Source organism: Canis lupus, chromosome 32, assembly GCF_011100685.1.
Source record: "Canis lupus familiaris isolate Mischka breed German Shepherd chromosome 32, alternate assembly UU_Cfam_GSD_1.0, whole genome shotgun sequence".
Classification (NCBI taxonomy): Eukaryota; Metazoa; Chordata; class Mammalia; order Carnivora; family Canidae; genus Canis; species Canis lupus.
This window is the reverse complement of record NC_049253.1, coordinates 16193766-16210474: the sequence shown is the minus strand read 5'-3', so window position 1 is coordinate 16210474 and position 16709 is coordinate 16193766. Positions and strand designations below refer to the sequence as shown.

The window sequence follows — 16709 nt, the reverse complement described above, 5'->3', positions numbered from 1 at the left end:
GAAAGGGAAGGAGATTAATGACACCATGATCGATTATCAATGCCAAAGATATCTGTAAATCAGACTATTCTGATAACAGTTTTGGCTCCTTTGTCCTTTATCATAATCATGCCCACATTGCCTCTGCCAATTAATTGTCGCCATTAGCTCCTGCCACCTCAGAACTCCATTTTCCATTGACTTGAGAGAGCTCACTCCAATGGCAGCAATCACTACTGTCATTCTTGGCCTAGAGAGAACAGATACCACAGAGCTCCTCTGTGATGTTACTGAGGTCTCTCTCAGGAATACATTTCTCACAAATTTGGTGAAGCAAGTGTCCTCTCCACTGTCTTAGGAAATATAAATAGGGGATGGGTAAACATATTTTACAGGATAAATCCACTGTAACGTTTTGACCTTCCAAAGCCTTTATCCAAAGGCTTTCTCCTCAGTATTTCAAGGAAGTTCTGACATTTTCACTTTGATTTAATGTAGGGCATCTTGGATTTAGGCTTTAAGTCAACTAATTGAAAAACTTTTAAAGCTACTCTTAGCTGCTCATGTTAATATATTGAATCCAGAATTTGTGCTCAATGTGTCCATATCAATGAATTCAGTCTGGTCTCTTTGCTGAGGTTCTATTCTGATGTATGTTCTCCAGGTTTATATCATTATAAATTGGCTAAATTATGCAATTATTTTAGTGTGTACTATAACTCCTCATGGCAAATTCTCTGTACCTCACCTTCTAGGATATCTTTGAACTTAAGTATGATTACATTTCTAGAAGTAATAACAGATGTTAAGAATAGGTCCTGAGAAGTATCAGCAATCTCTTACAATGCAACTATCTCAAGAGAGGCAGTTACAAGTCCTTCAGGAAAGGGAGTCTAACTTCTTCAGATGAGAAGAAAGGCTGGTGAAAAAGCAGGCTTGGTGGAATATATGACCTCATCAGAATCTGTCCAAAAATCTCCATCCCAATTTTTACAATTCCACTCTTTCCCAAACAAAGTCTATCTTTTACATAAGAGAATCTACAAGGTTAGGAACTCAATTTGCATATATACAATAATATATAAGACTTGATATGATATGATATGATATGATATGATATGATATGAGATGAGATGAGATGAGATGATAATATAGCCACCCCTAGTATTAGACTGTGAGCTAATTTTCAGAAAACTCAGCTCCTGAAAGAAAAGCTAGACATTAAGGGGAAAAGAGTAATGACAAACCAGACCTCCTAAGAACACATAAGGACAAACAGGATTATGTGTCTATCACTGCCTCTATCTTTAATGGCTTTGGTAGTCTGCAGGAGAAGTTGGTATCCTTCACCCTGTAGATGTCCAGGCACTTGGCCCAAGACTTGGAGAAGCTGAAGGAGGAACATCTCAAGAACCAGAGTCCCTGCCTATGCCCCAAAGTGAGCCAGCAGATGAGCCACAAGATATGTGAACAGCACCTGTTTTCTTGCACAAACCTTTCTAATGTAATGACCACTGCTTTACTACCAGCTTCCATATCTTTTTCAAGTTTCTCTTGTGGCCAGCCCTAACTCTGAACTGTAGAGGAGTAGAATTCTGGGAAACAGAGTTCCAGCTTAGCTAAACTGACACAGTACCAAGCCACCATGTTATCCTTCCGATATTCATTTCTCCTCTCTTTTTCTGTCCCAGTTGCTCTTATATTAGCATCCTCTCTCCATCTTCAATCAAAGAAACAAGTCCCTATGCATGCAACTCAGTCAAATAATTCTCTTCGCAGGGTGGGGGTAAGGGGATACAGTGTCTCACATGTCTAATCTCCCCTGAAGACTTAACCTCATTCAGGTCACCCTAATATATGTGTGTGTGGATTTATATGTATATTATAAGTGTGCATAAATACATACACTGTATACATGTGCACATGTGTGTGCCTATGGGTATCTGTAGATGTTTAAGTGTATATGTAGAAATATGTATGTACGGTATGTGTATATGGACATATATATAGCATGTATGAGCACACATGTGTATGTACATGTAAAATCAAGGCCCTTGCTTTTTACTTTGAAATATCACATTCAGATTTTTATAATAGAAGTTTTTTAAAGAAATAAATGAACTAATACCAAAACTTGAATAAACTTAAAAATAATAATTGTGAAAAAAATAATAATTGTGTTCCATTATAATAATGTAGACATTAGGATGCTTTTCTGCCAGTATGAATCAATTAAATTAGAACTGAGGTCAAAAGATCCCATATTATATTTTATTTTTCTTTCTTTTTCCTCACTCGGTTTAATTATACAAAGTAGAATTCCAAGAGAATGACTGCCAAGAAAATTTTATTATCAGCCTCTCCTGATATCTTTTTGTTAAAGAGCTTCTAATGTGAAATCCTTATTCATTACCTAGATTCTATTTTATTAAAGGCTGATTTTTAAAAAAGGTTTCATATTCTTATAACTTTCCATCATTGGTAATTTCACCTGCATTTGACATTTTATTAAAGAGAAACTAATTTCTGTTCTTGATGATTCACTGAGCTCCTCATATCAAACACTCCGTTGTAGGAATTTGTTTATTATATGAACTCATGTCCCCACACCAGCACTCACACTCAAACACATGCAAAAACCATTTTGAACTCATAAATAAATATGGTGTCCTTAGTCCTCCATTCTGCATACTCCCATGGGGACAAGCCTGGCAAAAGGCAAAACTCCAATATAATTATAGACTCACACCACTCCTCTTCTGTTCCTCTAGTTGATTTTCTCCTGTCTTCCCCTCCTGCCTCACACACTCATTCTGACTTCCTACCAGAAAAAAAACTGTACATCTCTGAGCTCAGCTAAATGAAGTCTTCGGCCTCCCAAAGTTATATGATATAGATTCTTGGTGTTACTGACATTTGAATTGTGAGCTTTTAAAGGATAATAAAATTCAAAATTGAAAATAACTAGACCTCTAAATGTACCTCTTAGGCAATGTGACAGAAACATTGCAGGGCCCTTAAATTACAGGTATACAGCGCTGCCTTCCCATCTACTCACTCATAAAGCTGACTCTTCCTACTGTACCTAGAGGAATGGTAGGTCCCAACAGCATATCCAGTAGCCAATTTTCTGAGTGTAAAGGCAAAACAGAGCTATTATCGTCTTCCCTACTCCCTCAAATGCGATAATCCCTGTCAACCACAGTTTTACATGTACATATCAAAAGCCTAGTTCCATTGTCTTTTTTAAAGATACATGATTTATATCAACATCCTTAAACATGTACATACAACAAGAACAATGCACAGACATGAAGAGAGCACAGATAGTTTTATGCTCTACCTTTCCACATATACTGTAAGACCAAGCCATTACTGGGAAAAGTACCCATGACGATCATTTGTGAAAAGGTCTGGCAGCTATGCAGGCTCTTGCTGAGGTTTGCAAAATTGAATTAAGAGAGATTGCAAGGACAAAAGAGAATTTAAATTTCAACCCAGTAAGGGCTGATTTCACATCTTTCAACATAAAACTTGGGGAGAATCTACCTCAGCAGATCGTAACACCAGCAAAGCTTCCTGAATAATTAAAGCAGGGTATTCAAGGTGAGCATTAACTGTTAGATTCAGCTTTTTAATGGAAATTATTCTAGTTTGTTTTGGAAGCAGGGGACCTCCAGACCATTTATATCATGCATTAGAAATATATACTTAGGGGATCCCTGGGTGGCGCAGCGGTTTAGCGCCTGCCTTTGGCCCAGGGCGCAATCCTGGAAACCCGGGATCGAATCCCACGTCGGGCTCCCGGTGCATGGAGCCTGCTTCTCCCTCTGCCTGTGTCTCTGCCTCTCTCTCTCTCTCTCTCTCTCTCTCTCTCTCTCTGTGTGTGACTATCATAAATAAATAAAAATTAAAAAAAAAAGAAATATATACTTAACTCAATTTTCACCATTCTTTCCTCCGTTCTGCATTTTATAGAAAATTTTATTTTGAAAGCCACTTTTATAATACGTACCACAGTTGCAGAATTAAATGCAACTAGAGTTGCTAAAGAAGAATCAAGATACCAGAAGGATTCTCTAAGACAAAACCAAAGGAGGGGGTTCTTTCTTCATTTCAAAAACTGGGCTATTTCTAGGGCTTGGGAATCCAAACATTCCTCAAGCATTCTTGTAGACTGAATCAAGATGTTTCACTTGGAGGCACTACTATAGTTCTGCAAATGTCTGTAGCAGTTTAATTTACCGATATCCCGTCATCACCTCCCTTACTCCATTCTTTGAAGGTTTTACCTTCTGGCCCATCTTCTCTTTCTCTATCATTATTTTCTATCCACGTCTATCAGTGGTTTGCTATTTGGGCTACAAACTAAATCTCATGAGGAACTTTTAGTGTTTACATCGTACTCCCAGAAATTTTGGTGTAATTAGCTTGAGATGGAACCTAGGTTTCATATTTTTTAGTTATTCTCTCAGGTGATTTTGCTAAGCACCCAGGATTGAGAATCAATAAAGTAGGCTATCCCCCCACACTGGACTCCCTGTCCCTAATCTGCCCTCCTCCAGATATGCCCCCCACCTCACTTCAGCCACCCACACCCATGTATATTCAATAAAATTTACCAATATCTTCAGTTCCTCATAATATCAATTTTAAGCATGCCACGTCTTCTGCTATTCCTTTTCTAAATATTCTCTCATCCCCCTTTGATCTTCACCACACTGGCCACGTTTAAACTGAAACTCATCTCCTCAGATCCTTACTCCCCTCTACTTTCACCTTGAGTTCTGTACATCATTATACCAACTCTTCTGCATAAGCCATAACTTTCTTGTCCCTCTCATTCCCTTGTTTATGCCTGACCAAGCCCCATTACTGGACAAATCCAATCCTCCGTATGCCCTGTATCTGGTGTGATCACTCACTATGTCACTTGAGTACTAACCACAAATCTTCCTTAAAACTTTCTAGTAATTGGGGGCACCTGGGTGGTTCCGTTAGTTAAACATCCAACTTTTGATTTCTGCTCAGGCCATGGTCTCAGGTTGGTGAGACTGAGCCCTGTGTCTGGCTCTGCACTAAGCATGGAGCCTGCTTAAGATTCTCTCTCTCTCCCTCTCCCTCTGTCCTGTCCCATCTCTCTCTAAAAAAAATTAAAATTAAATATTAAAAAAGAACTTTCTAGTAATCCAATTATATTTCCCTTTCTAACTCATTCTCCTGGTCTCCTAGATCACTATTTTACACTTTCTAGTCTCCTCAAACTTCTAACACTATTTCCATTTTCTTCACTCCCTGGTAGTGGCCTTCCTTCTCATTTAATTAAAAAAATTAGAAACCATCAGAAAAATAACTTCTACATGCTTCCACCACAAAATCCCCCTACACCTGCACCTTGCCTACATACATCACATTGATGATATGGCATCAACATCATAATAATCTTCAAGATAAGTCTGCACAGATTATTGAGACAAAGTTCAGAATGAAAAAAGGAAAAGACACCCTCTACAATAGAAATAAACAAGGAGGGATGCCTGGGAGGCTCAGCGGTTGAGCATTTGCCTTTGGCCCAGGGCGCGATCCTGGGATCCGGGATCGAGTCCCATATCAGGCTCCCTGCATGGAGCCTGCTTCTCCCTAAGCCTATGTCTCTGCCTCTCTCTTGCTGTGTCTTTCATGAATAAATAAATAAAAATCTTTTTTAAAAAATAAATAAGCAAGGATATATATATCATATTCATTGATTTCACAAATATTAATTGATAAGCTATTATATCCTAGTTAATATTCACAGTGTTGTGGCAACAACAATAAACAAAACAAGGTCCTTTAACACTCAGGTGGTTCTTATCTTAGGGCTTTTGAACTATTATTTTAATAGTGGATGGAAAAGTGCCCCAAGAAATCTGAATGGCAATTCCTCACCTCCTTCAAATCTTGGCTCAAATGTCACTTTCTCGAACGAAGCCTACTCCTCCCACATTACTGTAAATTTCAACCTTATCCCCCTCCACACACACACACACGCATCACATACTCCCTATACCTTATCCTACTTTATTCTTTATTTATTCTGTAGCACTTTTGCTATTTAATGTACTCTATTGTGTATGTAGGTATTATATCCATAGATATATATTTAATTTTCTGTTCTCTATGTTAGAATGTGAACAACATGAGCGTAAGTACCCTTATTTGCTTTGCTCACTGATGTATCCCAAGGACCTAGAATAATACTTGCACAGAGGAGGCTCTCAATATCTGTTGAATCCTTCTCACTCATTCTCTCAATTCACTGTCTGGAGGTCCTATTAGAGTATGTTTGGTCTTTTTGTAATATCTACCATATTGTTTAACCTCTCTTTCATATTTTCTGTCTCTTTAACCCTTTGTTTTGCCTCTGGCTCACTTCTTCAGATTTACTTTTCTATTTACTAATTCACTCTTCAGCTATATCTATTTAAGATCTCTATTTTATTTTTAGTAGATTTTTTGTTTCATTTCTGCAATTTCAATTTTGTTCCTTTTCAATATACTTTTTATTCCTAACACTCTCTTTTGTTATGATTTTGATTCATTTTTATATCTCCTGACATAAATATTTCATGATGTCTACTAATAATTCTTATACCTAAAGTCCTTAGGTATCTAATCCTACTGTTTGTGTGTCTACTGACACTAACCATTAGTAGATATTCCTCATGTCTTTTGAATTTTGGATTGTTGAGGGGCTCTATCTGTGACAATCTTGTGCAGGCTAAGTTTAGGGTGAGCCTATTCAAAAGGGTATGTATTTACTTTCACCAGCCACTCTCAGCCTGGCAAAAGGCAGAGCAATTTTTTTTATCCTAAAATTCTCAAGTTAGTGATTTCTACATAATGCAGTTTGTATAAACGCAAGCCTCACACATATGTGTCAAAAACATGATTACAAGTTATTAAGAGAGGTTTTTCACACAAGGAACTAAATAGAAATATAAACTTCCTCATTATCTCCCATCTTTGTTGTTGTTGTTTTTAAAGATTTTATTTATTTATTCATGAGAGACACACACACAGAGAGAGGCAGAGACACAGGCAGAGGGAGAAGCAGGCTCCATGCAGGGAGCCCAATGTGGGAATCATCCCAGGTCACACCCTGGGCTGCAGGTGGCGCTAAACCACTGAGCCACCGGGGCTGCCCTCTCCCATCTTTGTAAGCAGCTTTTTTTTCTTTCCCTTATTCATACCTCACTAGGGGTACAGCTTTCAGAGATGTCTCAGCTCCTACTCTCTGTGCTGATAAGATCCAAATCTAATTCTCTGCCTCAAGTGATCATTGAGTCCAGCTCTTCTAGTCACTTTGGAACCATGATATTAGTTATATATTATTTCATTCTTTGTTTTGGCCATGTGGTTATCACTAAATTTCCTATAAATTCAGCTATGCAGTCAAAAGGATGACTGCTGTATCTTAACCATAATTTCTAATTGTTTTGTTGTAGGAAGATTTTCAAGTTACACATGAAGAAAATAAAATCAATGATCAAACATGTAATGATAGCAAATTATAAGAATCTTTCTTGCAGGAATGCCTGGGTGGCTCAGTCAGTTGAGCATCTGTCTTCAGCTCAGGTCATAATCCCAGGGTCCTGAGATCAAGCCCCTCCCCCGCCCAGTCTGGCTTCTCTCTTTGCCCCTTCCCCTGCTTATATTCTCTTTCTCTCTCAAATAAATAAAGAAAATCTAAAAAGAATCTTCCTTCCAATCTTCTCTGGTATCCCTTAGTTTCCAGTGTTTCAAGATAATGTTATGGGCACTATTTGGTAGAATGGTTTATGTCAATTTGTGTTAGTTAAATGTATGATTTTTTTTAGTTTTCAATGTGATTCAAAAAAAGAATAACAAAAACACTTTTAAATTCTAATTCATCTTAATATAATGATTGTTGTACATAATATGGACAATTTTTAAGCATATTTACATGTTATTAACACCTTCAGTCCTCATAGTTCTGTGAGATAAGTATTGTCATTAGCTTCCATTTTAAATAGAAGGAGACTGGCACACAAAATGATTAGAGGGCCTGTCCAAGTTTACACAGTAAGTGTTTTAGCTGAGAATGTTTTTAATAATTCTGATATCAGTAATTGATGTAGCAATAACTATTCTATCTTGTAAATTAAATAAATCATAGAACTTGATGAAAATTAGGTGAGGAAAAGATAAAGTTCTATGGGATTTCAGAGAATTTTAGGAGGAGAGGGCGAAGGACAGTAAGTCATTCTTCACATGATAGCACTTAAAAAAGAAATTAATAAATGTATGCCTGGGTGGCTGAGTCAGTTAAGCATCTGAATCTTGATCTCAACTGAGATCTTGATCTCAAGGTTATGAGTTCAAGCCCTACATGGGGTTCTGTGCTAGATGTGGAGCCTACTTAAAAAATGAATAAATAAAGCTAAACAGAATATCTTACATCCACCAGTATCATTGACCATCAGGTATAACACAGTGTTGTAATATTAAGCTTGTTACATTATTATATTATGCACCATATAGACTAAGTTTCTTTCAGCTCTGAACAATATCTGTTAATGAATCTATTTGCTTCTGTATTTGTCTTTCCTTGATATCTCTTCTCAGTCCTTGACACTAACTTTGCACATAGTAGGTACTTAATAATCTTTTGAATTGAATCAGTTGAAATAAGCTTTACTACAGTTTCTTTTCCTTGGGCACATACTCCCTGGGCAGTGGGATGACAGCAACCTGGAAATTGAGTTTCTAGGTAAACTCATGGGAATTCAGGCAAAGGCTGAAGTTCTTAATTGCCATGAGCAATCAAGAAGCCAGATAATTGTGTTGTTTGTTTGTTGATTTTATGGTCATTGGTAACAAACACACAGGTTATCCCAATTGCCAATTAGTAATAGGAGCACATATTCAAAATAACATTATCTGCCTTTTAGATAGTTCCTGACAATTAAAAACCCCAAGCACTTAGACATCAGTATTGTTTGATAGACTTTTAAGATATAACTTATAACCTGTTTTATTTTTTATTTTTTTTAAGATTCTATTTATTTATTCATGAGAGACACACAGAGAGGCAGAGACACAGGAACAGGGAGAAGCAGGATCCATGCAGGGAGCCCAATCCCAGGTCTCCAGGATCAGGCTCTGGGCTGAAGGCGGCACTAAACTACTGAGCCACCTGGGCTCCTGTTTGATAGACTTATACAAAACTAACTCTAGTGTTTTGAGCTTCAGAACTTACTCTTTCAGGTAAATATATTGTGATTATCCTACCAAAGTCTCAGGCATCTATTTCTAATCATCAGGGTCCCTTCTTACAACACAATTTCAATATTGGTAAAATCTTTCAATCCAGTATTGTTTAGAACTCTGAGGGTTAAAATAGGCCACTTCTCTCAAAACATCTCATTCTTATTTTAGCGTAAATAATCTGGTTTAAACCTTTAAGAAAAATTGTCATTGCTAAAATTTGAACCACTCCTCCCAATGATGTTGACCAGCATTTACTTGAGGGTGCTAATCCAACCCTGTCAACAATCTTATGAGGCCTATATTATTACTATCATCATCCTCATAGTATAAATTGGAAACTGAGAAATAAAGAAATTTTCTAATGTGTCCAAGACTGTACAACCAGTGAGTGATGACCTGCAAATAAACTCAAATAGTTTAGCTCCAGGGATATCAATCACACTTAATGTCTATGTTTACCCCAGGATCAACCATAGGACAAATGTGTGCCAGAGGCCAATTAGGATCTGCAATTTCAGTATTTTAAAAGATGGGTTGAAAAAAAAAAAAAAAGATGGGTTGAGAGCAGCTATGGGAAGCATCTTTTAGAAATGTTACCTCCCACTTTGCTTAGGTATTGAGAAAATCATTGTCACTTATTTTATGGAGATGCTAAAACTTTCTGAACAGTTGCTCTGTCTTCAATGCCAAGTAGGCCTCCAAGGATGCTCTTGAGTTGGAGAATCAGATACCAAATAAAATGGGATATTGCAGGCTGTGCTAAGTCAGCGGGATAGCCACTGGGATGCATAAACATAAGAGCTGAGGTCATAATTCCTGCCTTTTCTGCGGGTCCATCAGACCTATATTGCTTAATGTATAGAGCATTCTAAAATGGAAGAATAGTAACTGATGTGTCTCAGAAGAGTCCTTTTCTCTCTCCTTCCTGATTGTTCTTTCAAATCCATCTTCCTAAATATTAGGATCTTCTGTACTTTGCTGTTGTTTATTTATTTATTGTTGTTTCTATTCCTAAAAGTTTTCTTAGTGGTATTTTATTTCAGAAGTCCCAAGTCATCTTCTTTCTCTCCTTTGATGGATCTCTTTGGAGAAGAGACAAAAAATAGTTTAGACTTGGGAACAAACAGTGTGTTCTCATCAATATTCTAAAAAACATTGGGTTGGTTTGAGAAGTTCCAGTGTGCCATAGTAATTAGTTTTGAATATCACTTTAAAAATTAGAAAGCTTTTCAAAAGATAGCTAAAAAATAGCAAGGAAATTTTTCTGGAATACTTATCTCAAACAAACATCCTCAAGAGAGTGCAGTAGGGAGGAAGAAATTAATCAGAACCAGCAACTAGAAATAAAAACCTTTTTAGTAGTAAAGAAACACTCAAGATACTAATGCAAAATCATCATATCTGTTGATACAGGAAGTTTGACATAATCTCTATCTGGGCTGCAAATTTTACTTTTTGCCTTCATTTTAATGGGAGATCAAATTGATAATGAATCCAAAAGCAGCCTCTCTATAATTAAAAATTATTTCAGTGCATCAAATTTAGCCTAATGCTATTACTCTGGTCAGGAACTATCAGGTATTTAGGAGGCATATAAAGGAATGTTTAAAATATTTGTGGGTTGATGCTTACCGCCATATGTAAGCAGGATATAGTACTCTAAATTTCTTATTCAAACATTAGAGACAAGTGTTAATATAGTCTGATAAAGGTTGAAGTGAATATAATCCAAATCCAAGCATTTCCACATTTACCTTGACCAAAAACATGTTCAGAACATTTTAATATTTGGCCAGCCATGGAAACTAACTTGAAATGCTGCTATAATTTTTTTTATAATTTTTAAAGTCCAACGACTTTCTTTTCTTCTTAAAGAATGAAACTTCTTAGAAAATAGAATTGAAGAAAGTTTGTACTTGATAATGCATTTATGCAGGAATCAATAAGGTATATATAGCATATGATAAAAGTATTAAGATATTGTCTGTGCATAAAAATGCAGATTTCTCAATTTTTATATATCATATTTCTGAATCTGATGTTCCTTATTGCAAGATAACTTTCACCACTGTTGTGTGGGTCATGAGGTCCCGAAAATAGTTCATAGACCACGGTGATAGTAGTTAAGCTGTTGAGAAGTGATGAATACTGGGTATATTTTAAAGCCACAGCCACAGGATTTTCTAACAGAAGGGATATGGGGTGTGAAGGAAAAGAAGAATTCAATAGCAACTACAAGATTTTTGTCTTAAGATCCTGGAATGACACAGTTGACATCAACAGATAGGGCAAACTACAATGGGACAGATTTTGATGGGAAGAGTAGAATTTCAGTTATGAGTATGCTGACTTTGAAATGTTTGTTAGACTTTCAAATAAAGATGTAGAGGATACATGAATATAAAGGTCTGGAATTTGAGAAGTCTAGACATAGCAATACAAGCATGAAAGCTGTCAGCATATGAGTAATATTAAAATCTTAAGAGTCCATGAGGTTGCCAAGGAAGTGAGTACAAATGCTGGAAAGCAGTGGACAAAGAACTCTTTGGGGCACTCTATCATCATGCAGTCAGAGAAATGGGAACACCCAGTGAGGAGACTGAGAAGTAGTCCATGAGACAGAAGAAAGTGGTAAGGGAGAATGTAATGTCCTGGAAGCCAGCGAAAGAATGGGCATTAAGGAGAAGTAAATCATTCATAAATCAAAGCTGCTCTTAGGTCAAGTAGAGAACTGAGAATTCTCCATTGTACTTTGCCACATGAGAATTATTAATGACCTCGGTGTGATTAAATCTGAAAAACAGAAGAAAAACCTTGATAATTAAAATACTGTTTAATTGAATTTCATAAGTGTGGTAGGCAAAATAATGATCCACTTACCCACTCTAAGATGTCCAAGTTCTAAGTCCCAGAATCTGTGAATATATTATGTAACATGGCAAATGTGAATTAAAGTTGCAAATGGAATTAAGGTTACTAATCCTTAATTTCATGACCCCGAGATCGTGACCTGAGTGGAAACCAAGAGTCAGATACTTAACTGACTGAGCCAGCCCTCCACAACAACAAAAAAAATTTTGACCAGCAATATCCATTAATGAAGTAAAAACAAAACATCCCAATGAGAGGGAAAATAGACAAATAATGAGGGAAGTCTTGAAATGAGAACCAAATTGTAAAATGAAGGAGGAACAATAAGAATCCTTGAAACAGAAAGCAAGTCAGGCACAACGGCAAGCATATAATGCTACTTAAAACCTCTCATGAGACTGTAGGCTCCTTTTGATTTGATTGTCCCTGTCTCCAAAGAATATCATCATCCCCCAGTTGCCCAAATGACAAACTCCAGCAATCAGCTTTAACTTCTCTTTCTTCCCTTATGCCTGATCAATCATCAGTTCCAATTATCCAATCTCCTTCTCATCTCTCCATTTTCTCAGCTGTTTATATGAATTGGACCACCTCCATTTCTTATCTGGTTCACACTATAGTATCCCAATTTCACACCTGGCCCCAGGTTTCTCCTTTCAGGTCATTCTTCAAACTGCTTCCAAAATGATCTTCTTAATACACAAATCTAACCCTAGTTAAATCTTCCAGTGACTTCCGAAGGCTTTGTCATGAAGTTCAGACTCCCTATCACGAATTATAGAGTAGTTCTTAATGATTCATTTCTTTTCCCTCCTTCCTTCAACCTGCTACTCTATTCCTGAATTATAATGAATTCCTTATAAATCACAATGTTTCTTGCCACTGAACCTTGCACGAGCAGTTTTCTCTGCCCAGAATATACTTCTACACTGCTACCTACCCCCTCCCACCCCTGCCTTCACCTGGCTAATATTTGTATGCTTTGGCTCTCGGCTAACAACTGCACTTTTTCCAAGCAGCTGTCCTTGATATCTGAAATTAGGTCAAGTGACACTCCTATGGACTCCTAAAGTATCCTAGAACCATATGCCACATTGTGATTACCTCTTCATTTCCCTGTCTTCACACAAAAATATTAACTCCTCGAATGAAGGGATATTATTCTAACCAGAGCTAACTATGGTACCAAACAAAATGCCTGACATTTAGGTTTTCAATAATTACTTTTCAAATGACAAAAAAATATATAACAAATGTATGTGAAGAAAAGAAAGAAAGAAAAGAAAAGAAAAGAAAAGAAAAGAAAAGAAAAGAAAAGAAAAGAAAGAAAGAAAAGAAAAGAAAAGAAAAGAAAAGAAAAGAAAAGAAAAGAAAAGAAAAGAAAAGAAAAGAAAAGAAAAGAAAAGAAAAGAAAAAAGGTACAGAATTCACCCTGATTGTTTTCATCTCTGACTTAATGCTGATATTGTTGACTAGAAGGGGGTCACCAAATTTTGCCTAAGAAGCCAGAGCTGTTAGAAATTTTGTAGATATTTATCTGCAGCCGAATGTTAAGTAAGTGTGCAGCACCTAAAGCTACCATTTTTCAAATGAATCTCAGCAGCATTACGGTAATCACAAGATTTCCTGCCATATCCTGGGTAAACATGTTAAATGTTAGTCATAGAACAAATCCTATCACTTTCCTCTTCCCTACTTTCTTTAGGGCTTCATTCACCAGATGCTCCACCCTCAGTCAGCCTGTGTATTTCCTTTCTTCAGTCCTATGCCTGCCTTGGGCTCAGTTTAACTCATTATTGGACACAAGATGCTGACTATAGAGCTGAGGCTGACATATTAGGTTTCCAACTTCCTCTATGTACTCACAGATCATACTTCTTTCTTTTGGATTTTTAGCATGTCAACCAAAAGGACTAGACATTGGGATATTTGGAGGTTTAAGGATTTTATTGTAGAAAACATTTATAGGTGAAAAAGATGCTGGAATGGTTACTAGTATAACATTCCCTAAATGTTAATCATTCTCTCCCATTACCAGACCAGATGTAGCAAAGCAGTGGAAATTTTGCACTTCTGCAATACAAACATTCTTAGATGTTAGATGACATCATGAAAGACCAAAGCCATGATCTATCTCAGTAAGTATGGTTTAGAATGACTTTTGTTCACCATCTCCAAAAAAATCCCATATATGTCCTTTATATGACTTTATATTTTGGCGCTTAAATGCATTTTTGGAACTCAGTGCTGTTAGTGAAAAATAGTAATTATTGTCCAATCACACATCACCCACTGTGGGTTCTCTTTTTTGTGTGTGTGGCCTTTAATCATAGAAACAGATGAGGTTTTTGGTTCCTACTAACTGAAATAAAACTACATCATATTCAGTAGTTTGCAACTTAATAACCCAAAGTTAGAAAAACAGAATCGAGTCTACAGATGAAATCTATCAACACTTCAAACAAGTGGTCATGTAATAAAAAATTCATTGATTTATAGTTTCTCTGTTCTTCATAATGAACTAGTTGACTTTTATGCAAAATATGTGAGTCTGTGAATTTCTCTGTGACGCTATACACATGTTAATCATCCTTTCTATCACAGCTGACAGCTCTTTCCTGACAAGTTTGGTTCCAAGCAAGTTAATCAAAATTTTCAAAATTATAATATTTAGTATTGTTTTGTGTTGTTTTGTTTTTATGTGGGCTCTACATCCAGCATGGAGCATGGTGCGGGACTTGAACCCATGACCCTGAGATTGAGATCTGAGCTGAGATCAAGAGTCGGATGCTTAACTGACTAAGCCACTCAAGTGCCCCAAGTATTGCTTTGTTAAGCTTTATTTTTGGTAAGGCAGAAGTTTTTCCATGCAAAAGGATCTCTTGAGAATTATTTTAAAAGTTTTCTTTCTTATCACTGTCATGTTAAGACTTTACTAAACAGAATCACTGCTAAAACAGATCATTAATTGGAAAGTAACACCTTAGGATGCCCACCTCTGACTTCAGGATATCAGATATTACTTTGATTCTGAATAATTAACTTGATATGGAAAAAGCACCGTAATAACTATTATTGACAACTGCCATGTCATGTCTGTGTTTCCATGAAGATACAGTCACTTGATTCTCTTGCTTAACAATTACCATTTTGAAATCTGACCTGAGCATTTCTATCTTTGGATCAGTTTTATGCGTTTATATTTATTGTAATTACTACCACATTGAGATTTATTTCTTATGGACTATTTTACATTTCTACCTATCATGTTTTCTTATCCCTTCCCTCCTTTCTTATTGTCCATTGGAAGGATAGACTATTCTGCTGGTCAATTTCTATACTTCTGCTGGATACAACTAATTTATTGATAGCATACATCCAATTACTTTCTCCTACCACTTTTAAACCTATACAAAGCCAAATTTTCCCTTTCTAAAATGTCAGCTGCTCACTCAGAGGGCAAATGTGTATGAGTTAGAGGAAGACAACACTTCCTCAAGAAAAGAATCACTTTAAATTGGTTAGGGGGATTTTCCAGAGCCTTGACCGGCTGCAGCCCCACTAGCCATATGTTCACACATGTTCCCCCCTCAGCATCTCAGACATCACAGTGTGGCAGCACAGACAAGTTCTGGCCTCACCCCCACTCCACCCTACAGGAAGTAAGATAGAAAGATGAGGGCCAGAATCCAGGCCTTGATTATGTACCTATAATGAAAACGATGCCTCCTTATCTGTGATGCTAGCGTGCAGCACAAACCTGAGGACCTCTATGCTACAGTGATGCCTGAACAAGCCAAATACTTTAGCATAAATTTGCTTCCTCTGGCCTTTCCATGACAGTGTGATCGTCACATAAAACACTTTAGTTCTGGACTGCTTGAGACATATTTTGACTTGCTCTCATCCTTTATTATTTAAGCAGTGAATTTGCCAAGTTAGTTACTCATCCTAACTTCCCTTATGTTATGCATACTTTGTCCTAGAGCAAGAGTTGACAAACTTTTTCTTTTATCAGAAAATAGCCTAGGCTCGTGGATTATATACAATCTGCTTGCAACCACTCAACTGAGTGATCGTAGCTGGAAAGAAGCCACAGATATGACATACAGGACTGAGTAGACTGTGTGCCAATAAAACATTATTTACAAAAACGTGTGGTAGACCGGTTTGGGCCTATCTATGGCCTGTGGTTTTCTGACTCTTTCCTAGAGTATTTTCAAAAAGGATCCTTAGGTGGCAAATCTTTTGAAGCACTGTACACATGAGGGTTTTTTTCATTAATTTAAATGATAATCCAGCTGGGAAAAATTCTAGATTCAAATATCTTTCAACCATTCAACACTCTAAAAATAGTATTCCATTATCCAACATTGCTATTGCCACAGCATGATAACAATGAAATTCTTGTTATCATGATTGAAGCGATCTGCTTTTAATCTCTGGAAGCTATTGGAACTTTCCCCTTAGACTTCGATGTTCTTACATTTCATCATCATATGCAGATGTTTAAGTTCTCATTTACCTATTTTGTTTCACATTGCATGAAACTTGTCAGTTCATCACATGAATATCTTTCTTTAGTT

General features: G+C 36.7%; 1 long non-coding RNA gene across 11 annotated transcripts in view; it reads right to left on the bottom strand.

Annotated features, from left to right (window-relative positions):
* The window catches only part of LOC102154226, a 135686-nt gene that overhangs the window by 110263 nt on the left and 8714 nt on the right, over positions 1 to 16709 (bottom strand). For 7 of the 11 annotated variants that reach the window (XR_005382754.1, XR_005382756.1, XR_005382750.1 and 4 more), the window contains exon 5: positions 12133 to 12262. This is a non-coding gene — a long non-coding RNA (uncharacterized LOC102154226). Of the gene's footprint in view, positions 1 to 9277; positions 10335 to 12132; positions 12263 to 16709 lie in introns of those variants that run through there. The other 4 variants (XR_005382749.1, XR_005382745.1, XR_005382746.1 and 1 more) reach the window with 3 other exon arrangements.